The sequence below is a fragment of the Pelophylax lessonae genome (genome assembly GCF_965119305.1).
Source record: "Pelophylax lessonae genome assembly, chromosome: 1".
NCBI lineage: Eukaryota > Metazoa > Chordata > Amphibia > Anura > Ranidae > Pelophylax > Pelophylax lessonae.
In genome coordinates this window covers 146,813,482-146,831,431 of record NC_138768.1, presented here as the reverse complement: position 1 = coordinate 146,831,431, position 17,950 = coordinate 146,813,482, and the positions used below count along the sequence as shown (strand labels likewise).

Sequence of the window (17,950 nt, the reverse complement as noted above, 5' to 3'; positions counted from 1 at the left end):
GGATTTTCCTTTGTGTACACAATTCTCTTGCGGGCATCGAGCTCTATTGGAGGGTTATATAAATAGTTTGCTGGACTTGGATATATTTGAAGAACCATATAAGGTAACTGATTTTCAGCAAGAGACTTGGGTCTATAAACATCTGTTTTACTCATTTAAAATGAAGAAAATGCTTGCTAAAGCAAAAATATATTATATAACTCAAGTTGAAAAATCCCCCTCATTTCACTTTTTCTGTATTCTTTTCCTTCGTTTTTGCCTTTTTTTTTTTTCTTTTTTCTTTTTTTGTTAAAGTGAGTAAGAGTTAAAATTCTTCTCATATTTTTCTTTCTGTCTTTGACTCCATTAGGAAGATTTCCCCTACTTCCTGTCACTGTGATGCCCTGTGATGGGGGTGTTCTGTTGTCTCAGGGACATGAAGTCACAGGCAACAGTAAAAGAATTACTGACCTTTTACAAACCTCAAGACCTCCATCCCTCCTCCCCTTTCTATATAGCTGCTGGAAAATTAAACACCCGCTAGTGCAGCCTTTTTCAACCAGGGTACCCAGGCACCTTGGGGTGCCTTGAGGTTTTCTTCACAGATGCCTTGGCAAAATGCCTAAAAATTTCCCAAATATGTATACATGCCAGTGGGTGGATCAAGCCTGCCTTTTAGTTACACAAAGCCACTGTTTTTTATTGTGCACCATTACAACCTTCTAGCCACCGGCGTCCTAACAACATTGATGCTGCCGCATTATGTAAAACTAGTAGAATCGTTTTTTACATTTTAGGATGGTGTGCCTTAACCTCTTGCCAACCATCCACCGCAGATATACTGCAGCAGGGTGGCTCGGCTCACAGACACAGCGGGATGCGCGACACAGCAGGAGGCGGGCCACGGGAAGAGCAGCAGGCGGTTGCTGACCGCCTCCCGCAATCGTCACAGAAACTGACAGAAGACCCACCTGCCTATGTAAACAAAGCAGGCGGGTCTTCTGTCACACAGGCAGGGAGAGATCAGGAGTTTCAGCTAGGCTGAAAACCCGATCTCTCTGTGCCTGTCACAGAGCCCTTCCCCCCACAGTCAGTAATCACATTTAGGCATACATTAACCCCTTTGATAACCCCCAGTGTTAACCCCTTCCCTGCCAGTGTCATTTATACAGTAACAGTGCATATTATTTAGCACGGATTACTGTATTAATGTCACTGGTCCCCAAAAAGGTGTAAAAAAATGTAATTTAGGGGTCCGAGCTGTCCGCCGCAATGTTGCAGTCCTGCTATAAAAATGCTGATCACCGCCATTACTAAACAAAAAAATAAATAAAAATTCCAAAAATATATCCTGTAGTTTGTAAATGCTATAACTTTTGCGCAAACTAATTAAAATATGCTTTTTGAGATTTTTTCTACCAAAAATATGTAGCAGAATACAAATTGGCCTACACTGATAAAAAAATTAGATTTTTAAAATTTTTTTGGGGAATGTTTTATAGCAGAAAGTAAAAAATATGGCGTTTTTTTCAAAGTTGTCGCTCTTTTTTTGTATATAGCGCAAAATCTAAAAAACCCAGAGGTGATCAAATGCCACCAAAAGAAAGCTCTATTTGTGGGAAAAAAAGGACATCAATTGGTATTTGGGTACAGCGTCGCACGACTGCGCAATTTTTCGTTAAAGTAACGCGGTGGCGAATCGCAAAAGAATGGCCTGGGAATGAAACCTTCCGGAGCTGAAGTGGTTAAGACCGTCCATCATTTTAACCACTTGCCGACCGCCCACTGCCGATATAGTGCAGCAGGCTGGCTCGGCTGCACAAATCGCCGTACCTGTACAGCGATCCGTGGGAGCGATCCTGGGGGTGTGCGCCGCCGGAGGCACGTGCGCACCCCTATTAGCCAGCGGGGAAGCTGACTTATGGGAGCTGGCAGCCGCAATTGCCGCCGGGCAACTGCAATCGCTCCCCATGCAGAGAGAGAACAGTGGTCTGCTGTTTGTAAACACAGCAGACCGTTGTTCTCTCGGGAATCAGCACAGAGCTCCTGTGTTCCTCCTATTTAAGAACACAGGTCTCTGTGTTAATTCCACAAGCCCACCCCCCTCACAGTTAGAAAAAAACCCTAGGCATGCACTTTGATCACCCCTGGGTTAACCCCTTCCCTGCCAGTGTCATTATTACAGTAACAGTGAATATTTTTAGCACTGATTACTGTAGTAATGTCACTGGTCCCCCCAAAAATTTAAAAAATGTCAGTTAGGGGTCCGATCTGTCAGCCGCAATGTCGCAGTCCCGCTAAAAATCACTGCCATTACTAGTAAACAATAAATAAACAAATAAAAATTACACAAATCTTTCCCCTAGTTTGTAGACGCGATAACTTTTGCACAAACCAATCAAAATACCCTATTGGGAATTTTTTTTTTTACCAAAAATATGTAGCAGAAGACAAATTGACCTAAAATGATGAAAAAATTTGATTTTTACATTTTTTATTATTGGGAATGTTATAAAGCAGAATGTGAAAAAAAATATATATTTTTTTTTCAGAATTGTCACACTTTTTTTGTTTATAGCACAAAAAATAAAAATCGCACAGGTGATCAAATAGCACCAAAAGAAAGTTCTATTTGTGGGGGAAAAAAAGGACATCAATTTTATTTGGGTACAGCGTCGCACGACCGCGCAATTGTCAGTTAAAGTAACGCAGTGCCACATTCCAAAAAAATGGCCTGGTCATTAAGGGGGTAAAACCTTCCGGTCCAGAAGTGGTTAAAGGATGCCTTGAGAATGTCCATAATTTTAAAGGATGCCTTGACTGAGAAGGGTTGAGAAATGCTGCCCTATTGTCATACAATCATGTTACACATATACCAGTGCTAAGTGTACACTTACACTATGCTAAATTGTTCTAATAAGTGATATGTACAAGTGTAATAAATTAAAATATTTCAAATAAACTATATCCAATAATAAATTGTTTGTGAATCAAATACAAATGAAACCCAATTGGGAAGGCACTGTTAGACTCACTTATTTATAAGTAATTGATTCTGGAAATCCCCCCTCTATGTATATCATTGATCACAGTGGTGAAGATTCTTTTTGTTTTGGGAACTAAACAAATAAAAGATTTGTTTGGTCACTCAGCTGCTGGAAAATGAAACGCCCTCTAGTGTCATACAGCCATATTACACATATGCCAATGCTAAGTGTATTCTTACACTAATGCTAAATTGTTCTCAAAATTGATATGTACAAGTATAATAAATGAAAATATTTCAAATAAACTATATCCAATATTAAAGTCTCTGCGAATCAAATACTAATTGTCCAAAAAAAGTTCTTTGTTGTCCCCAAAGCAAAAAGAGTCCCCACCACTGTGATCAATGATATGATCAATGATATCTCATATATAGAGGGGAGCTCAAACAATGCCTTCCCAATTGGGTTTAATCAGTATTTGATCCTCGCTTTAATATTGTACATCGTTTATTTGAAATGTTTTCATTTATTACACTGGTAATCACTTTTGGAAAAATTTAGGACAGCCTCTTACAGTTTTGACTACAACATTTCAAGTATCCTGAACTGCAATAAGGTTAATGTAATCCTGTCCACAATGGAATCTATACAAATAGAATATGGGTAAGAACTACCTGACAGCAATCATCTACATCATTTTTATAACCATAAATCACTGATACTAATAAGCCCCCATGAGATCCTTGAGATTATTTACCTAGTACTTAATTGATTAACCCACTTTCAAATGACAGTGGACCCTATTGTTTAATACTGGAGACATATTTGTTATAAGGTATATGCAGGGCCCCTGATAAGGCAGTACAGCCAGCCCTCCTGTACTTGGCCCAGTCACCTGTTGAGCAGGAGGGCCAGATGTACTGTCCTATTGCAGACACAGATCTTCTTCTGCCCCCCCCCCCCTGCAGTGCTTCCAGTATCTCCTCCTCTCCTTCCCTCTGGCGGTACTGCAAGGGGATCGGTTCTTGCACATGTGCCCCTTCCATCTGCTGTCTGGGTCCCCCTGTGTGCTCCATTCTCCCCGCAGAGCTGTTGGCTCCCCCCCCCCCTATCCCATCAGAAGCTGCTGTGGGCGCACCAGGGGATATCATTTACTGGCCCCTTCCTTCCCTGAATGAACACAGTGAGTGATTGGTACCAATCACTCCTGTGTTCATTCATGACTGAAGAATAGTAAATAGTGTTTACTACACTTCAGTTTGTGAATGAGCAGGAAGCCTCAGATCACTTCCTATTCATTCATCTGTGCAACTGGAGCTGTGGACAAAGGGAATGATAAATCTACGTCCTCAGTCACTTTCAGATTGGGAGAGGGGGGCTATAAGGTAGGCTGTATGGGGCCCCGTGATTTCTAACATCAGCCCTGGGTACATGAGTATTGGGACCTAGCAGGTAAAGAAGAGACAGCATGTCAATGACAGCATTGGAACTTGAAACTCTGGATTAAGCCAAAAGGAGAACTGAGATGGGGTTTTCTCTATAGACTTCTGATTGTTGGACTCTACACTACAAAAGCAGCTCTGTATATAACCAGACTGTATGCTGCTTACAGTAATTTTAAAGCAGTATTAAACCCAAGACCAAAAATGTAATATATTTCAGTTTACCAATCCTTAGATTAGATGCATTAGTTTTCTTTTGTAAGTATTGTCCTTCTATTTTCACCTAGTGATCTGGCCAGCAACTGTATAAGACTGCCCCCCCCCCCCCCCCTCTGGATGAAGGCGCACAGGGGGCACCTTTGGAAAAGAGTGATAGTTTTAGATACAATAAAAAACTGAAGCCAAATTCTAGCTAATACTTTATAAGTAGTTTCAGCAACAGTTTTTGTTTTCTATAGTGACAAAGGATTTACATAATTAAATAAAAGCTGATCATTGTAAGCACCCCTTACAGTGGTAAATGGTTTGTCTCATATCTGTATCTGCTACATCTGTTGGAGAGCTAGTTCTTTGGAAGAACAACAGACTTGCTGGCTAGATCACTGTGTGACAATAAAAGGAAAGAACATCTAAAAAAGAAAACAAATGCAGCCATCACATCTAAGAATTGTTAAGTTGCAATATAATTAATGTTTGCTTTTGGCTTCAATACTGCTTTAAATCAATTGTAAAAATCATGTAATAATGCTAAAGGAGGGGTGCCTAAAAACAACTTATTATTCTCATCTGGCCATAGCAGCAGGAGATATTAATTCAGATATGATGCCAGCTACTAGTGATATAGGTTGACAAACTACAAGCCACACAAGCTTTACAATAAAGAAGTATATATGTGGTTAATTACTTCACTATTCAGAGATCCAATATCCAAATGTGAATTTCTTCACATTTGTACATCAGCAAATCTATCCTTTGGCCTTAGCCTTGCAGTTCTGCATTCTCACCACACGATGGTGCTGTTTCATAATGAGGAAGATCATAAAACAGGGTATATTCAAATGTACTGTATGTGTGAGTGATAGGCCTATTATAAGGCATTTATTTTTACATGTGGGTGCTTTTTTTAGCTGTTTATCTACTGAAATATCATATCCAAGAATAGTAAAACAATTTAGGCTTAGGTTCATGTCCAAAGAAATCAACTTAACTCCACAAAATTAATATGATTGTCTGAAGGGGAAGTCCACTATTTTCTAAATAAACATATAAAATAAATATATATTATGCCTGCCCAGAAATTGTAGCCCTGTTTAAAAAAAATCTTGAGACACATACACCTTGTCTTGAGCAGAGTGACACCACTATATTCTGCTGCAGGTTTACAGCTTCCTTTGTCACCTACCTGGCTATTATGTCATGAATTAACATCAGTACATTAGTAAGGTCCTTCTTGTTTTCTCCTCCATTGTTGAGCTGCCAAAACACTTTGGGGGAGATTTACTAAAACTGGACAGTGCAAAATCTGGTGCAACTCTGCACAGAAACCAATCAGCTTTGAGTTTTGATTGTCAAGGCTTAATTGAACAAGATGATGTTAGAAGCTGATTGGCTCCCATGCACAGCTGCACCAGATTCTGAGTGCTCCAGTTTTTGTAAATCTCCCCCTTTGATTTCCATCTTGGGGCAGATTGAGAAACTGTAACAATATGGTAGCCTATAACTGGGCATACATGGTTACATTTTCATTTGAATGTTTGCAATAAAATGGTTCATCAGAACATTCTTCTTGCCATCATTGAGTCAAATATGTTTGCTCAAAAACCCTTACATTTCTGTCCAGACGTGTTATTTGAATCGAATCATTGTAGCATGTTTATTTTTTCCTGAAATCAAATTCACTGTTAGAATTTTGTTCATCATAGCAAAATATTCCATCTTGCTCCTTTATATTTTCACAACCCCACCAACCTTTGGAAAATGGAAAAGACATTTCAAAAACAACATTTTTCAAACAAAATTCTACTGGTCTATGGTCAGCTTAAGGCCCCTTTCACACAGGCGAACCATTCAGATCCGCCTGTTCGTTTTTTTGGCAGATCTGAACGGTCCCCCCATGCATTCCTATGGGGCATCGGATGGCAGCGGAGACATGTCTGCTGACATCTGACCCGTTCCAATCCGTCAAATCTGGACGGATGGAAACCCTATTTTCCATCCGTCCAGCGGATCGGATGGGATCGGATGAGAACGGACCAACGGTCCGTTCCCATCTGATTTCCCCCATAGAGATGCATGGGGAACTGAGAGCAGTGTCTCCTCACACAGCGCGGAGACACAGCTGTCCTCCTGATGCTCAGCGGGGAATCGGCGGCTCGATCCCCCGCTGACAAAAATGGAATCCGTCCGACGGACAGATAGTGTGAAAGGGGCCTAAGGCCCCTTTCACACATGCTGTCCGTTTGTCCGTTTTTCATCCATCCGTTGACGGATGAAAAACGGACATCAATGTATCTCTATGTAAAAATGGAAGACAACGGATGATCAGTTAACATCCGTTTTCATCCGCTTCCGTCAATGTCCATTTTTTTTGAACGGATCAATGCCCTATTTTTCATCCGTCAAAAAACGGATCGGATGAGAAACGGATGACAACGGATTAAAAACAGATGACAACGGATGAAAAACGGATAATAACTGACGAAAAACGGATGACAACTGACGAAAAACGGATGACAACTGACGAAAAACGGATGAAAAACTGATGAAAGATGGATAAAAAAAGGATGGAAAACTGATACATTTGACGTGACTGAACTGATGAACTGAACGTATGTGTGAAAGGGGCCTAAAGCCCCGTACACACGCATCGATTATTGGCCGGGAATTTTTGGCCAACGTCCGATCGGCCGATTTGGTGTACAGGCTAGAAAATTTTTTGTTGGCCGTCAACACAACGGACGATTTTCCGTCAGTCAGTACAGATTTCGGCAGACAAAAATTTGATGAGCAAGACTGGGCATGCTCAGAGAAGAAAAAACACACGGAAAGTAAACCATCACATGACATCACTTCTGAAGTAGATTTTTGTTGGCCGAGAAAATTCGTGTGCAGTCTAGGCACATTCCAACCAACAAACAACACTCTGGACAAAAGTCAGACGATCGGTCGGCCGATAATCGTTGCGTGTGTACGAGGCATTAGTCTTAGCTCCCCCACCCTCCTCTTCCCTTTTGACATGAACTATCTAGATTGGCGGAGAGAGCCTTATACATTTACGGATTGCTCTGCAGAACTTGGAGATTTGCAGTCGTGAAGGCAGTCAAATCATGCCTAACCATACGACTTGTCCATACCTGATTGTCTAGGGGCAGCTTCAGAATAGTAGCATTGCACAATGTCATCAATGTGAGAGTAATCAGTTCGCAGTTAACAACTTGTCACTTTGGTGGCCAGGGATTGTGAGAAAATGATATATGGAGGAATTTGTGCTAATAAGTGGTGTCACCTATACTAACAATACCTTTAAAATAGAACAAATTACTTTTACTGGCTGCGTAACTAACTCAAGTTTTTTTTTTTTATGTTGCCTTGATGTCTAATTTAAAGTCCAAGTTTTTCTTGTAATTATTTTGTAGTAAGGAAGTGATAGTAGGTTAGTGATAATGCGAGGAAGGATTAGAGCCTCATTTAGGTATTAATTGCTGCTTGTGGGGAGATTTATCACCATCTTAGCCATCTTAGCCCCTGTCAAACCATGTTAGAGTGTGACAGGGTGTCCCTAAGACAGAGAATTAGGGAAATTCTCCTGGTGGGGTCACAGACAGCAGAGGAAACATGAAAGAACGAATGCTGGACACAGACTTTTGGATGGTAAAGAATGTAGTTTCTTAATTCTGAATACTCAGGTTTGGTAGTGCTCCACCAAAACGAAGGGCCCCTGGACAAAACAGGACTACCCAGATTGAGAAATTGACTTGTAATTGAACCAATGAGAAGTTCTAGAATGTCTTGGGAGTCCAAAGCTTTTTTGATCATTCAGCCAGTTAGAGTAAAAGAACAAAAGGGATCCAGCAAGTTTTGGGGGCCAGAAACACCCCCCCTTTCATAAGAACCTAGGACAGCGTACTGGAGAGCTTGGTGGACTCATCCTTCGTCCTGACACTGGCACTCTCATTAGCGATGGAACCCTAATAAAATCTTGAAAGTCATGTATGAGCTATACTTTACTTACTTGAATATTCACAAGCTTCGCTGTCTAAACTGGGAAGAATCAAACAATTTAGGAATCCAGACAATCCTGATTCTAGATTGATGCTTTCAAGATTGGAAAAGTTAGCACACAAAGGGCTTTATTAACAACTCTTTAACACCAACCTAAAGTCAGCAATATATGGATCGAATCTTGACTGGTTCAGCAGGGACCGGACAAAATTCGATCCATCTATGGGCAGGCTGGTTGTATTGAAGTCAATCCATCGATTGGCTGCAGTACAATCAGCCTGTCAGATTTTTTTGCATGTGGTTACTGCTGGTGGCTATAGCTGCTAGTAGTGATCATTGTGTTCTGCCAGCAGAGAACACAATAACGCTGCATGAGGTGCCATCAGTGTTGATGGGGGCATCATCTAAGGCTGTCTATCTTCAACCATGTGACTATAATTTCCAAATTTAATTGGACTCAATAGAAAATAACTGTCACTTTTAAAAAAATAAATAAATTAAAGTATTTATCTTGGTGTGTTTGCTTTGTGAATTGAACATATCCCCCTAATTTTTATGTACAACTACCCGCAGAAGAAATATAACTTTGGCCAAGTACCATGTAACTACTATTCGTCCTGATCTAAAGCTAATCTCATGCACAGTTAGCTTGATAAAAGAGACTCTTTAAAGAGTACCTGTCATATTTAAATAGAGACACTGGTCACAATGTATCAGGATTACAGATGAGCGTACATAAATCTTAGAACCAGTTACGGTTAATTAAATGAACCACGGTGATACAAATGAACAGTGTCTCCTTTTGTAATTTGCCTACCATGTTTCTGTATGTTGTAGTGAAGTTACTATGGCTGGTTAATCTTCATCCTCCACACTTCCTTCCTAGAGGCATTCTTTGAGCTAAAGACAATGTGGTATGGGACATAAACCAGCCCACTTGATAGAAAGCTAATCTTACCGCTGCAAGCAGAAACTCCACTGCCATAGTAAGTGGTAATTAGCAACAGTGTTTTTTTTTTTTTTTTTTTTTATAAGTAATATGAATAGCTCTTTGTGTGACTTCTGATATTTTCTGTTTAATATATTAGCGTGTCCATCATCATTATTAAAGTTGAACTTCACTCTCTCAATCAACATTGATTATTTTTTAACCACTTCTGGACCGCAAGGATTTGCCCCCTTAATGACCAGGCCAGTTTTTGCGATTAGCCACTGCGTTACTTTAACGGACAATTGTGCAGTCGTGCAACGCCGTACCCAAATACAATTGATGTCCTTTTTTTTCCCACAAATAGAGCTTTCTTTTGGTGGAATTTGATCACCTCAGCGGTTTTTAGATTTTGAGCTATACACAAAAAAAATAGCGACAATTTTGAAAAAAAACGCCATATTTTTTACTTTCTGCTATAAAACATTCCCAATAAAAAAAATTTAAAAATGTTATTTTATTATCAGTTTAGGACAATTTGTATTCTGCTACATATTTTTGGTAAAAAAAAAAATCCCAAAAAGCATATTTTAATTGGTTTGCGCAAAAGTTATAGCGTTTGCAAACTACGGCATAGATTTTTGGACTTTTTATGTATTTATTTTATTTTTTATTAGTAATGGCGATTTTTAGCAAGACTGCGACATTGCGGCAGGGGGATCGGACCCCTAACTGACATGTTTGACACTTTTTGGGGACCAGTGACACTAATACAGTAATCAGTGCTAAATAATATGCACTGTTACTGTATAAATGACACTGGGAGGGAAGGGGTTACTACTGGGGTTGATCAAAGGGGTTAAATGTATGCCTGTATGCTTATTGACTGTGTGGGAGGGAAGGGTTCTGTGACAGGCACAGACAGATCACAGTTTCACCTTAGCTGAAACTGCTTATCTGTCCCTGCCTGTCTGAGAGAAGATCTGCCTGCTTTGTTTACATAAGCAGGGGGGTCTTCTCTTGGTTTCCTGTACGATTGCGGGAGAGCAGCAGCAATCGCCGCCTCTTCTCCCAAGGCCAGCCTCCCGCTGTGTCTAAACACCGTGCCGCCGAAACCACATGCACTCCAGTCACCACTGTAAAATGGCGGCGGGCGGTCGGCAAGTGGTTAATCCTTATTCTGCATTAGTAAATAGATAGGAAAGTATATCATATTTACTTGTTTTAAACCTTTTACATTTCCTCAGTTTCTACCTGGTTTCCAGGCCTGGGCAAATGATGTTGTACATCCCAGGAGTCTTCTGGAGAGGAGGAGGGGTTTTCTCAGCTAAGCACACCCTCCTGCCTGCATGCCTGAGCTAAGGGCAGATGGATTCCAGGAAATACATGCTACATAAATCATCTGCCTCTACTCGAGATGGCCATGTCTAGAAATGCTAGGGGTGTTTCTAAAAGTGGTTTCTTAGACAATTAAAGCATAGAGACATGGATGGGTGGGTTTTCTTTGAATAGCAATAATGAATTAAATAGCGTTTTTGGTTTGTGGTACTCATATGCAGTGTGGTTCTGCTTTAAATACAAGGTCTGTTAAACAGTCCCAAAACATATTAATATGTTACTAAACCCACAACAGTAAAATCTGTCTATAGATGCAGAATAGCATGCTTGTTATACACACTGTGTAACTTAAGTGATTAATCCTCTGCATTGTAAAAAAAAGGCTGTGTGATCCTGTATGCACAGATCCTCCCCCTCCGACAAGTTCACTCTGGACATGTCCAGATAAGCACAGTAAGTGTACTTCGGCTGCACATGCTCAGTTTGGTCCCTATTGCTCAGAGAACACTTCCTGGTTTTAGCTGAGCTATTCAGGTCACATGGTAATAACATCACACATGTGGGCGTGTATACAGATCCTAAATGACAGCCCAGTCCCTCCCTCCTCCTCCATGCCCAGTAACTAAAAAAGAACACAGTGGGGGGGATGTCACATCTTGATTGATAGACATTTTTTTTTCTTGGGAGGGTACATGTGATCAGCACAGGGCCAATCAGCACTGTCCAGACATGTTCAGACAGAGAATTAAGGGTCTTGAAGCCTGATAGGACAATCGTAGGAAACTACCAGCACTCACTGATACAAGTCAGAAGATTTCTCCAATTGCTATATACTGCTGATGAGAAAAGGTCATTACCAGTTTATATTTACTAAAATAATTGCATTTCCTCATTCTGTGTACTGTAGATATAGTCCAGATATGTATCTATACTCCATATATAGTGAATGCAGGATCTGGGTTTAGTAACACTTTAATATTACTTATGTTAAACAAATATTATTTTTTTGCAATGATTTGTATATTGAAATCATGTAGCTTCAGATCAGATCAGAATCCCATGCCTTCACGTGGTCACAACAGATACAGCATCTAGTAAAATTTGCATTATACCTGTGGTTGCGTTGTAGAGCTGTATAGGCTTTTCTCTATTCATCATTTTACAAATGTATGACATTGCCAACCATGTGCTTACAAAGTAACACCTTTCTCATGAAAAATGTGTCCACATAATGTTTCCTAATATCTCCCGGAAAAGAACTGTCCTAACATTGATCATAGGCTCTTTGACTATTGGTTTAAGTCAGTTTTGTCATGACGTTTTATTACAGAATGGGGAAAATCTTGGATATGTGGCTGTGAATAAACAATGCAGTTCAGTGTTTTTGGGCTTGTTGCAAGTGTAACAGAATGTGAAGCCAATGATTGATGAGTATGGTATGTTGTGTACATAGTGAAGAACAGAGGCTAATGAGTGAATCAAATTGCTTCTGCCTTAAAGATGAACTTTAGACTGACAGCAAAATGTGCAGCTGGAATTCATATACGTAATCTGTCTGCAAAATTAATTGCTATTCTGTGAATTTGGAACCTCTGCCAGATAGCAAAGCTAAGCTGGTTCACTTTTTTGCATTTCAGGTAAGCATAAATGCTTGGTCACCATCAGCCCTTCACAGGTTGAACAATGAAGGAGTGGAAGAAGAGCACTTGTTGAGTCGTCATTCCGCTCTCCTCTCCTGTAAAGTGACTAACAGCACTGTGCACAGCAATAAGGCCTTCATACGCTGACAGTGCTGCTCCTCCTTCACCTTCCTTAATGCTGCTGTTGGACTGAATAAGACTAACATTAAGACAGTAAAGGCAATTTTAATGATAATTGCCTATACAATATGATAAAATGCTGGCCAAAATGTGAGCCATGATTGCCTATGTCGGCACCACCTGGCTAGACAAAAGTTGATTGTTCAACTCTATCTGATTGTATCCAATCAGATGCAGGCACTGTTCAGGTATTTTGACAGCAGTGGGTGTTGGCTGTCAGAATACAACAGCTGGCAGGGGAGATTTCTCCATTTGTGCTGCTTAACGTGGATGGGGAAAATGTTATGTGTGTATGGCCAGCTTTACGCTTTAGTTTTTTTAACTGATTTTATATGGCCGTTTTGGATATCCGTAATTTGTGTTAACAAGAATAAAATGAGTGGGAGATGGTCAAATATTTGAATATATATATATATCGTATGTGCTTGTTTTAGGGTAGGCCGGTTGATTTACTAAAGGCAAATAGAAGGTTCACTTTGCAAGTGAAGTTGCATACTGCATGGGAAATTTCCACAGAGCTTTCTAAAAGTGGTGAAGCTCTGCTGACTTCCATCATCCAATTATGTGCAAACAAACATGATGGTTCTTTTTTTTTTCTTGCACATGATTGGATATTCTTTGCAAAGTGAAGTTTCGCCACATTCTCTAAGTTGTGGGGCAAATGCCCTTGCAACTTCACTTGAATGTATTTGTAAATCCCCATAGCATTTTTACCTGTGCTGTAGACTTGCATTATAAGAATTAGGGTTGTTTTTTCACAATAAGATTTCCTTTATAATTTCCAGCTGTGATTTTTTTTTTTATAAAAAATATTATTTGTTATAGTCCTTTCTCTGTTTGTGCTTCTCTGTTTAGAAGCCACAGGGCACTGCAGTGGTTTTAATTACATTTTAATTCTCACCCTAATTCTGATTGGCTGCTTAAAACTGGAAAACAATTGAAATCCCGGGTGGCAAATTGCTGTGATTGAAAGATGATGGGAATCTCCAAAACTGCCTAATGTAAAGCCAGTATTACAGCTTTGTCTACACATCCAGTGCATTTGAGGCAGATCAAGGTTCTGATGGAATTGGCTTTTTAGTTCCAGTGTGGAAAACCTGCAGAAATAATGATGTCATGTGACTGAGCTCCGTCTGTGTGTTGAACACATACAGATGTTTCAGCCAAGGAAAAGAGGTGGTTCCAGCCTTTGGCAAAACACACAGCGAAAATGTTAACAACCTGTTCCATTATATATGATGGAGTTAGGACATTTAAGTCTACTAAATGCAAAAATGTAAAAACAAACACATTAAGCAAAAGTTAACCTTGTGTAGCCAAAACAACTTCATAACATATCCATTAATAATGCAGGGCAGGGCCAAAAAAGTATGAAACAAATGTTCATTACCTAATTTGCTTCTTTATGCCTACACAGATGTTTATACTATGGTATACGTTGTGTACAGTTGGATCTCTATTATTTTGGCTTGTCGCCTTGGAGGTCTGTATGTAGCTGTCTATAGTTAGCAATGCATAACCATAGGCAAAACCTTTCTAGTCTTGGGTAGAGTGGTGAATGTTTTCTGTGTCCCTGTTAGGGATATTAGCTATTGCTAATTGTCTTGATCACCATTGTCACCAGGAATGAAATTGAGGGTATATCAAACATTGAGCTTCCGGAACAGGTTTACAGGAGAAATCTTCCAATAGGGAAAATTATTCCCTTACATCGAAAATATATTCTCTCACTTCCTCTGTCTAGTTCCTTCCTTTGTCTCATTAGGGGAATCTCCCTAATGAGATAAAATCTCACAGTGGTTTTACCCTTCTATCCAAAGTGGAAATGTTGGCCTTAGATATGCATCAAAGTAATACTAAAGTTTCAGGGTTTTTTTCATTAAAAAAAGAAACATGTTATACTTACCTGCTCTGTACATTGGTTTTGCACAGAGTAGCCCAGATCCTTCTCTTCTTGGGGTGCCTCTTTGGGGCTCCTGGCCCCTCCCTACTTTTGAGTGCCCCCACTAAAAGCCAAGCCACAGCTAAGCCAAGCCACAGCTCTCTGTGTCTATTCAGACACAGAGTTGCAGCCTGGCCCCTTTCTCTCCTCATTAGCTCACTGACTTTGATTGACAGCAGCAGGAGCCAGTGGTGCCGTGCTGTTGTCTCAGCCAATGAGGAGGGGAGTCCCGGACAGCTGAGTCTCTCATGCAACATTGCTGGATCAAGAAGGGGTTCAGGTAATTATGAGGGGGGCTGCTGCATACAGAAGGATTTTTATCTTAATGCATAGAATAAAAAGAAGATAAAAACATTTCTGCCTTTACAACCACTTTAAATTACATCTAAAGTAGAAATAGGGGGGATTTACTAAATTTGGAGCACACAGAATCTGGTTCAGCTGTGCATAGTAATGAATCAGCTTCTAACTTTAGCTTGTTCAATTAGGATTTGACAATAAAATCGAACCTGTATAGAAAAGATGTGTGTACTTTCCTCTTTCTAATCTGCCCCCCTCACATGATCCTGCGGCTCTGGCTGAGGGAGCACTCAACAACAGCTGGGAATTCCCCTAGTCATGACATCACCCTTAGGCCCCCATAACCAAGCAGAAGCTATTTGCTTTCAGGCTGTCATTTTCTAATTGAAAGTCAGTACACACCCCCCACACAGCAGGCAGGTAGGGGTAGACAGGCACAAGGGGGAAGAGTCAGTCCACTAACTTACTCCATTTAATTTGCTGGCTGTAATTTTAAATATGAGACATTTGTATCCAAAAAACAAAAGCAATTAAAATAATGGCTCCCAAACTTAAATAGAATACATTTGATAACAATGATAAAATTGTCTACTAATGTCTACTAATGTCCATAGCAGTCATTTTAGGTATCATGCGACCCTGCTGGAAAGAATCTTCTGTTATGTAGGGATGTTTCGTAACTTTAGCTTTAGCTAGGCAAGTAATTAAATTGAACTATTTCCAAACCTCGACTCTGTCCCATTTCCAAATACCAAGATTTTGGTTTCTAAGTGAGTCTAACAAAATGGCAATCATCCCCCGTGAAGTGCATAGGGAAAATGCTGAGCTGTGAAGAACAGTTCAGATGCTGCAATGCCTTTCCATCTGCCAGATAGTGTACCCTGGCAAAACATACGCTATGTTCTGTTAAATTTATGTATGATTAAATGCCGGGATCTGCTGTTTATGGAAAAGTGGCACTTGGCTCGGCAGAAGCTACAGCCTCGCTGAAGATTAAGTGATCTCACTGAACAATTTTATGACAGGCAGTTTGAGACTCTCCAGCTGAGACATTGCCTATTATTGCAATACTTCTATTTAATGGGAAAAAATTATTGTGCCTTGGGAGGAAAGATATTGATACATTTCTAAAAAGTAGGACCAATTTAAAAGTGCAACAATTCAAAAAAACAAAATGCGGTACACTGATATAAACGTGTCCAAAATAAAACATTTGTGTTGTTCAATTCGTTTAATTTTTAATTTGATTTCCCAGCTGTCCCTGTGGATTGGGTAATGCAGGTCTATTTCGCTTCTGCTTGAACCCTAGTTATGGGCCTGTCTAACAATCAAAAGTGAAACAGTACCCTTACTAATCATAAGAGGATCCTGTCACAAGACTCATGATTAGCAACTGGGCAGATCACACTGCAGGCAAAAAAGGCATGGACAATAGATCTTCACAAACAATGATGCAGGAATGGAAAAAACAATTCCCAGAACCCAGATTTTCTCTTCCTTGGTTATAAACAAAAACACAGTGCTTTTTGATTTTTTAGCTACATGAAACACAATTAAGTTGATTATTTAACGGAATAAAGCCTGGTACACACAGGTATTTTTTATTTATTTTTTATTTTTTGTTTCGTTCAAGTCAGTGAGCAGAATGAAAAAAAAATGGAGAGGTCACAGAGGAGCTTGCTGTACTACCTATGTGATGTTAGTAAAGCAATCCCCTGCTGAGCTACTGTGTTTTGAAAGGGGGACTGATGCCCCCCCCCCCCACCAGAACACAAAGGTCAGAACTTGGCATACTTATCTCAATATAATGGTCAAGGCCTCCAGTGTTTGTTTACATTCAACACTGCAACTCTTACTGACCATGTCTGTGCATTACAGCCCCACAGCCCAGCAGCCATCAGATTGAGATAAGTATGCATCCAAGGAGGATAAAGGTGGGTTAGGTAAGGTGAAAGAGGCAAACAGTATAATTGCACTTTGTCCTAATGATTTTCAAAGCCTGTGGTGTGTGAAACACACTCAAACTAACAACCGGTGCATAAAAAAGTGCACACACACAAACAAGAGACACACAAAAAATGCACAAGGCGTACACATGGCTCTCCTTCGAAAAGGAAAGGCCCTAACCATGATCCCTTGGGGTGCAAGGCTACTGACAGGGACTGTGGTACTCACTTGGTCCTGCTTGGCCGAAACCAGATAGACCCCTAGACCCCGTTCTCTGGGAGGACTGCCGAAACAGCCCACCCCAAGTACTAGGTGGGGCTCCCCTGAAGGGAGACCCCATGAGAGAGGGCGAACTAAGCCAGAAGGCCATATCCACCCCCTCCCAAGACTTTCAGGGCAGGCCCGAGGACCTACGCCATACTCATCGTGCCGGGAATAAAGCATACCGCCACATAAAAAAAGGACAAAACGTGAACACACACAACACAAAAAAAAAAGAGCGGGGAAAGGGAAGTGGAGAAGTGTGGGTAGTGGCAAAGTGCAAGACCTTGACAGGCCTCCCGGCAAGAAATAAAAAATTCCTCTGGTCCCAGCCAAAAGGCCCATCCCAAGAGGCATGTGCGGAAAAAGTGTGTATGTGGTGCAGTGACCAAGGTGCCGAAAACTCAAAGATGAACTGCGCCTCACCAGTGAGAATTACGGCACCCCTGAGCTGCCACCCCAGGGTCACGTACACCACAGGCTTTTTTGTTTTCAGATCCCGGCCTTTGGCAAGACCAGTTCAGCCTATCCCTACCAGCAGGCATCAGAACTTGAACAGCTTAGGGAGAGCCTACCTTCAACTGGGGACAAGCCTTTTGCAAGGCCAGATTCAACCCAGGAGGAAAGGCCCTCCCATCACCATCCCTGTTCCTCAGCCAATTATATCCAGCAGCAATACTAACCGGCCTCCAGGACAGACCTGCTTTCTTGCTCCCTTTAAACTGGTAAGAACAGCTTAACCCATTCAAATCAGAAGGCAGCGGACCCCACATGCTTTCTGGACA

At 40.7% G+C, this 17,950-nt stretch overlaps 1 protein-coding gene across 3 annotated transcripts in view; it reads right to left on the bottom strand.

Moving 5' to 3' along the window:
* Positions 1–17,950, bottom strand: part of VCAN (versican) — a 137,607-nt gene that overhangs the window by 18,493 nt on the left and 101,164 nt on the right. The window lies entirely within an intron of this gene.